Source organism: Patella vulgata, chromosome 1 (genome assembly GCF_932274485.2).
Source record: "Patella vulgata chromosome 1, xgPatVulg1.2, whole genome shotgun sequence".
Classification (NCBI taxonomy): Eukaryota; Metazoa; Mollusca; class Gastropoda; family Patellidae; genus Patella; species Patella vulgata.
Window position 1 is genome coordinate 90553550 of NC_065879.2, and position 8458 is coordinate 90562007.

At 35.2% G+C, this 8458-nt stretch overlaps 1 long non-coding RNA gene across 2 annotated transcripts; it reads left to right on the top strand.

The window, feature by feature from the left end:
• Nucleotides 1-232: 232 nt before the first annotated feature.
• On the top strand, nt 233-7940 carry LOC126810562 (uncharacterized). 2 transcript variants are annotated; one of them, XR_008789438.1, is made up of 8 exons: nt 233-275; nt 405-490; nt 610-798; nt 923-1198; nt 4081-4157; nt 4828-4952; nt 5213-5300; nt 6455-7940. It is a non-coding gene; the product is annotated as an uncharacterized LOC126810562 (long non-coding RNA). The 2 variants fall into 2 exon arrangements; XR_008789437.1 differs by having other exon boundaries at nt 266-490.
• Nucleotides 7941-8458: the final 518 nt, after the last annotated feature.

Here is an 8458-nt window from a genome sequence, read left to right on the forward strand (position 1 = left end):
TTTAAAAAAACAACCTTAAATCTAATAAGCAGACTGAAGATATGGACGAACAACAAGAAGAAGTTATGGAGGTCCCAACAACTGAACCTATGGAAGTAGAAGAATCGTTTTACAGCCGAAACCCGATACGATGTGCCAGTTCCGGTCATGGAGTCCTCCATCTCAGACGATGCCGACGTTAGTGTCTTCTGCGACGAAGAACCCGTAGTGGTGCATACGCAGGTAGAAGCAAGTCCAAGTTGTTTGACAACCAAGGGTTTAGTTATACAATTAAGGTAGGGTGATTTATTTTACCTAGTTAACTACCTTGTATAGAAATGTATTTCAGCTACAAAATGTAAAGATAATTAACTCTAGTTAACCTAGTTAACTCTATAATAATAAATGAATTTAATATATTTTAGACAGAGAAGAAAACTACGATTTGGAGGTGTTCCATCTTCACCCAGCAGAACCCGGTATACACACGGCTACCAAGATAAAAGTTACAGTAGGTTTAAAAATTATATATCAATTAAATTAAAAATTTATATATGTGTGTAAATAAATAAAATATAAATAAACCAATAATATATTTGTAGTTTAATATGTTTTATCTTATCATTACAGGCAAAGCATGAAGCCAAAGGAAATGTTTTTACCAAGTCATGTTCCTCAATAGCGGAGAGAGTTTTATCCAGTGTCGGTTCTGCAGAAGAACCCATTCATAGCAGACCACCCATGGCAGCACTTGTAAGGTCGCTACAAAGAACCCGACAGACTCTGCGACCAAAAGATCCCACTGACGTGTCGTCAAGCGTAAGTATTCATGCAATTAAATACCCATGTATATAAGAATTTATTAACATGTAATTAAATGTACAATTTTATTTATTTATTAACATGTAATTAAATGTACTTTTTTATTTATTTTTTGTTTTAGCTTGACGAAGATTTCATCGATCATAGTGCACCGGGATTTTATCAAAAAAGAGTAAAAGTTGGGGAAAGGCGCCATCACATTTTTTGTACTGATAGACAGATGCAACTACTCGCACGCGCAAAAACTTGGTATATGGATGCAACTTTTCGGGTGGTGAACAAGCCATGGTCTCAGCTGTTTTCCATCCACGCCTTCATTAAGACTGGAGAGACCACCCGACAGTTACCATTGGTGTTTTGTGTAATGTTGGGTAAAAGCCAAGGCGACTATTATAAGGTAAATAGCACTTACTGATTGAATTACTATTAATAGTAAAAAAGGACTATTATTTGGGACCTTGAAATTGTCACAAATGGGTCGCACTAACAGCGACATTTGTTTCAGGCATATTTGTTTCATCGGGGACACGTCTGGTGTCATGTGAATGCAACGACAACAGCCTGGTTGATTGATTTGTTGATTGGAGTTCAGATGTTTACATTAAAATCGACCACTTTCAGGTTGCCGTATTCACGGCCAGGCAAGACCGACTTGAAATTTCTAGAAATTTTTCTGGGGGAGACAGGCCCCAACAAATCCCCCGACGGTGCGTTTCACGACTTTGGCGCAAGAGGGTGACCTTGAAGAGACGTCGAAAACCATTTAATAGACATAGTAAAAGTCATATCTTACGAGATTATCGCTGTCTTGTCAGAAAATGCTATTTTATATATGACCAGTTTGTGTTTGAAAAATTTAAAAAGAAATTATTTATTCTCCCACCATTAAAGCACACTAATTACGAAATATCGCTCTCAGAAACTTCATGGTTTCTTTTGCAATTTGTTTGGGGTAAGACGTTATATAAATAATATCAATATGTCTACCACACAAATTTAACAGATACAAATGCATGTTATTCCACAGGTAGACAGACAGGGCCTCCTTTGAAGGGACTCAGTAAAGGGAACGCGGTTGGTTTAGAGTTTGTCTGACCCCTTTGAATATTTGCGTCTCATCTCCAATGAAAACATTCATGTTGCTCTCATGCTGTTCTCAACCAGAATCAAACATATATCGTACCCGAGATTTGTTAGCATGTTCCACACAACCCAACATTTATCGCCACCGGGATTAAGGGTGTATATCTTTGTTTCTAACGCTTATTGGGAATACGCCACGGAAACTACAATAAAAACTTATTTACAAAAACATTCTAAAGAGTGAAAACTGACATATTTCAAGCTTTACTGTATTTAAAGAAATAATTTAAATCAGCCGGCTGAAACCCCGTCTCCGCTATTTGTTCAGTCATTCTTTAGGTATAGTGCCAGTTTCCACCGACAATGATATTGCAAACAAGTGTCCAATCTATAAAAGCATACATTCCTACAAAATGTTTCTTTAGTCAAGTGAAACAATAAATTCATAACTATGCGAGGGTGTGGTGAGTAAATTCGTGGTAATAGTCTGAAAAGGCTAATGTGACATAGAACAAGGTCACATTGATGTTGACAAATACGTAAGACGATATGAACATCAACTAAAAAGATATGTAATGTGATTCAGCTGTAAGGTGATATATGCATATATGCAGCATAGATAATCAAAACTTCTATTCAAGTTAAACCAACTGTATCTATTTATTTAAGTCTTTCGTCGAGCTGAATACATTTTATGATTTATTGTCATCTATTGGTGGTTAACAGTGTGTAACTAAAAACTAAAATTGGATCTTATTATTGCCAATGATATAATGTACATGTAATAGCAAGTGTATATATATTTTTTGTTCAGTCTGTACACAGTAACATATCTGAGAACCATATTATTATCATTTCTGCCCAAGGCTCCCTGTGCCTTATAGTTAGCAGTGATACAAGGCAATTACCAATTTTCCATGTTCTTGGCCTGAAGAAATAAAATAATAAAAGTCAAGTTTTTATTATTATGCAAGTGGAAAAATACAATTATTCATAGTATGATTTGAATAAATACAACTGATTTGAAGTTGGAATTATTATTTGTCTAAGATGACTGGGCATTTACAAATTGAAATAGCTACTCTTCATCAAGAAAATACATGAATATTTTTCCCAATTCACCTGGATTTTATTGTAGGTCTTTGTACGTGAAATAGCTTTATTTAACGTCCGCTACCACCGAAGTGATATTGCAGAAAATTAACAAATTCGGATTCCCTTTTAAAGGAAATTGACTGCACTATCGCTGGATTGTATTATATAGGTCATGTCAGTTTTTTTCAAAATGGCGCCCAGAACACAAAACAAACATTGCAATTCAAGGCGGACTGGTGTCGAGGCTGTATCCTAAGAATGATTTTTTGAATATTTAATCACACAGAAACACAAGTATGCACATGAAGTTATGATATAATATTAAATTAGCTTACCTCAAATACCTCGAAATATACTGTTTGTCCGCCCGCCATATTTCTATTAGTCACACATCCTTCGGCCAATTAAAATGGACGTATATTTTGTTTTAACCGAATCGAAAAATTTGCGTTATAAATAGTAAACGAGCTTGATTGACCGACCACTGCTAATTGGTATTGCCAATTATCAATTGGTATTGCCATCTACGACAAGCATGTCAACTTGCAGCTCACGGATTATCGTTAACAATTTCTAGGGGCTTGTAAAAAAAGATTGCATGTCGTGTAAATATTTATTTTGTTTTTTGTGTAGGTCATTTTCAAATAAATTCATCAGCATATTATTCGTTTTAAATAAATATAAAACTTTTATGAGAAACGATGATTATCAAAGAACCGTAAGTGCAACTAATGTTTTATCGTTTGGTTGAGCCTTTTACTAACCACGTGTTTCATGTTAATAAATATTTTCTTTCGTGTTTTGAATTGGCCTATTTCTAATAAATTATCCCGAGTCCCAAACGTCGTTAACCCGAGTCCCAAACGACGTATACCAAAGTCCCAAACGTCGTATACCCGAGTCCCAAATGTCGTGGTCATATTTTTTTGAGTCCCAAATGACGCGAGTCCCAAATGACATGTAATCCGTTGTTCAACCTCTGTGAGTCTGTGTAATATTTAATATTAGGCCCCATTTTTGCCTGATTCAGTCACAGTTAATAAATAATGGAACTAGAATCAGCCTGTGGAAGTTTCTCTATAGTTTTATTATTTTTTCCAGTCAATGATGATATGTGACTCTTTCCACCTTCCAGCATTTACCAAGGACTCTATTGGCATTGAATCGAAGAAAAACAGGTAAAAATTGAAACCATGCCACTTAACAGAATGACAAACCCTGTGACTTCATGCGCATGCATTACCTACTAGACCATTCCCCCCAGCCCCACCCCATATCGAATAAAAGTATGACTTATTTCAAATATGATATTTACATATAAAGAAAGTAGAGAGACTTCAATCTTACTAGAAAAATACTAGATGACCTGAAATGAAATGGGGTTTAAAGACAACGTCCTTCTGGTCAGCTCCGACTGGTCTAATGCATTGTGCTAAGTGAAAATGTTTGGCTGGGCAGCGACACTATGGCCTACTCTCATACCGAATTCAAACTGCCAAGAGAACTTTTATGTGTACGCCAATGTGTACATTGGATCTCAGGGGAAACCATTCTGCAAAATCAAGATGAGCTTTCTCGGTCAACCCCAAGAGATAACCTGTGGCCTCCATGCTAGTGTGCCAGCACCTAATTTACTCAGTCACCATGGCCGTCGTCTAATTACTGCGACAGTTAAACCATGTGACAAACAAGGATTATTAAGATAAACTTTTACGGCTTAGGTAGTTCCTTGGGATTAAAACTTTTGATACATATAGATACATTAGTTTCAATTTCATATCACACAGTTTGTATATATGGTAAGGTAGCTTTAATCGTAAATTACATATCATGTATTTATTTTTTCAGTTTCAATATTGGATGTATATGCAAATCACCCAGAAAAAGATCATGTAATAACAAAAGAAATTATATAAGAAAACAATGGAAGAAGAAATGGCTGGAAAAAATGATGATAGAGCAGCTTTTTCTTGGTGGGTAACTATTCAATTCTAATAGAAAAGATTGTTATGCTATTTTGAAATCTAAAATTCAGTTTAGTATAGTAAAACTGTACACGTCATGTATGAGCAGAGACAGAATCTTAGTTATATGTAGATATCACTGTCTCATCTGTGGCAAAGCAAACCAACACATGAAACAAAACAAATGTAATTAAATTAACATTTTTTTAATTAATCAAAACTGTCTAGTCAATTTAAGCCAACTAATACATTGCCATTTTTTTTTTCAGTTACCCACCTCGGAAGATCAAGTTGGAAAGGGCTATTGATATTGTGGAGACGTTTTCTCACAGATCTTGCTTATCAGACAAAGACTATGTAAGTACCATGCATATTTGCTTTTTAAATCAGGAACTGGTTCTATACACTTGGTGGGGGGGGGGGGTTGGATGGACGTTAAACCCCATTTCTCTCTCTCTCTCTCCTAAATATTGAGATTTTTGTTTACTTTTAAACTGCACATATTCAAGGTATCAGGAGCTTTTTATGGCTCCCGTACAATTTTATAAACATGAAGGACTGTACCTTTTGAATATTAAGCCATCAAATTATTTTATAATTTTGAAAATGAAATGAAATGGGGTTTAACATCCTATTGTTTTGCTCATAAATTGGGCTAATGAAGACGGGCATACGCCATACAGTGTGCTATGAAGGGAATTTTGCCCGGGCAGCGGCGCTACAGCCTACTCTTATATCGAATTCCAATTGCCAAGGAATCTTTTACGTGAACGCCAATGTGTACACGGGACCTCGCTTTTTCGTCCCATCCGAACGACTAGACAGCTGTCCTTGTCAGGTCCTCCGTCCTGTATCACTGACAAGGGGACAACACGCAAAATGTAAGTAACATATATATTTGTATTTTTAATCAGGAAGTACTTCTATACACTTGCTTGGTAATCTAGTTATTCTTCTTGGGGCAATGCCTAGGACTCTGCTTTTTCAAGTACTTGGCATGCTTGATTTTTGCCAATCACATCCATTGATTTCCTTCAAGTTGTGATAGGCCCTACATGTATGTGTATTTTTACAGTAAATAGCAGTAAAATAATGATGGACAGTATTTTACTTTCAAATAGATTTCAATAGATTTTAAAGGGTAATATCCAATTTGTTGTCAATGGAAATAAAATAAGAATGGGTCCAAAAATAATTAGACATTGCCAAGTAAATAGGTGCTGCCATGATGTAGTAGGGAATCTGGATTTGCAGACAATACATGTATGAAAGGGTGAATAGTTGACCTATTATGAGACTTCAGTCCCAAATCTCAAGACTTTTTTCTGACTTCTAACTCATTTGATTTGAGCATAATAATCTGCCTGGGTCTGTAACTGGACAAGACACAATAAGCGTTACGCAAAGTTGAAACCAAATAGAGACTCGGTCTCGATGTGGCAAAATAAATTGTTTATTTAAACGTTGTGAACCATAGAAAGTATTCTTATTGCCTACTTTTTATTTTTTAGGCTGGAACACCATTGAAAGAGTATTTGCTGTATGATAACAACAAGAAACCCCAAGCATCAATTTATTTTATACTTCTGGGAAAGAATGCATTTGACCCAATTTTTAAATATTTATTTTTTGTTATTAATGTTAAATTTTCTTCCAAAACACAATTAGATTTTAATTCTCTTCAGAAATGTATGTATAATATAGCAAGTAAAGTGACATATAAATCACTTAGAATTTGGTCAGAAATCATAAAGTATTTAATAGGCATTACTAGAAACCAAATGTAGATCAAATACACCCAGAATTACAAAAAACCTTGACCTACATAAAGGTGACTTTCCCTTGCTTATGAAATGAAATACGGTTTAGTATCCTACTTTTCTGTGTTCTTAGAGTGATTCTGCCCTACACCCTACTCTTATATCCAATATTTCAACTGACAAGGGTTCTTTAACGGGAACCCGGGGGGGGGGGGCAATGATTAACACGCACACATTTGATCAGGAAGTCTGTCATTGAGTCAAATAATTCAATTGTCAAGGGTTCTTCTAAGTGAACGCAGTGGGGATGGTTTTGATTCCGGAAATGGGGGAGGGGGTGGTGGATGGCCGAATGGTAAGCACGTGCGTGCGGTATCATACGGCCTGTCATTGAGTCAACTGGCGTGGTTTCGAGTAGGGTCGCCTGTCCAATCTTGTGGGTTTTCTCCGGGACCTCCGGTTTCCTCCCACTGCTAAAGACCCCTATGCGCAACGAATTATTGAAATAAAATTAAACCATATGTTAATCCCGAAATGACCTAGTTTGTGTCAAGTGGACGTTAAACCCCATTTCTCTCTCTCTCTCTCTTTCGATTCCGGGCTTGTACCCAATTATCCCTTGCCATATCCAACACTACTGACAAGTGGGAACTATGCCGGAAAATCCAGTTGAAATTTCTCGGCCAACACCTTATACTCACTGAACCACTGTGGCTTATGACTTGTGATTGTATATAAATTTTTTGTACATATGATATTTTTTTATTTCAATCCTGTAATCTTGATGCTTTGCTTCTTTTATTTACAAAATATTCATTTTGTTTGGGGGGTTTTTAATGAGGAAAAGGTTTTACAACATTTTATTACTCCTGCAAAATAGTGCATTTTTCATTTGTTAGTTTTCTGTGTATATTAGTTATTTCTATATGTCTCACAAATCACTTGTAGTGTGATTTTGTAGCACTTTTCAGTTTTTGAAATTGTTTCAATTTAGTGCATAATTAATCTTAGTGCTTGGTTTGGATGTTATTAAATTTAGATATTATTTGAATTATATATTTTGGAGTATGGGGTAGGGATACTGTGTACATATCTTTATATTCTCAGTTCTTGTTTTGGGGTAAAGAACAATTTATATAGCTATTTTATATTTTGTGATAGGTAAAGTGTGTGGGGTTAAGAACAATTTAAATAGCTATGTTATATTTTGTGATGGGTAAAGTGGGGTGTGTGTGTGTGTGGGGGGGGGGGGGTCATTATATATAACACAATATAATTAGTATTAGAATTCTCTGTTTTTCTGTTAATATTTCAAATATCTATTTAGTTTTGATGTATTAATTTACCTTTTCCTATGATTTTATGAATAAATAATAATCTTACAAAAACAAAAAAAAATTTTGTTTCCTTCTTTTATCAAACTTTACAGGTCTAACAGAGCAAGGAGATGGGTCCTGCATAAAAAGGTTGCTATACTGTATATAAATTGGGGAAAAACACAACACAAGTTTTTGTGGATGGTTATACACATGTTTTTATGAAACCACACAAGTTTCAGAAATTTCAACACAAGTTTCAGAAATTTCAACACAAGTTTCAGAAATTTCAACACAAGTTTCAAAAGTATTGTGTAGATTTTCACACAAGTTTCAACACAAGTTTGTGTTGTTTGATAAATTTTAACACAAGTTTTGTGTTGTTTCAACATTTAACACAAGTTTTGTGTTGTTTCAACACAAGTTTGTGTTGTTAAAT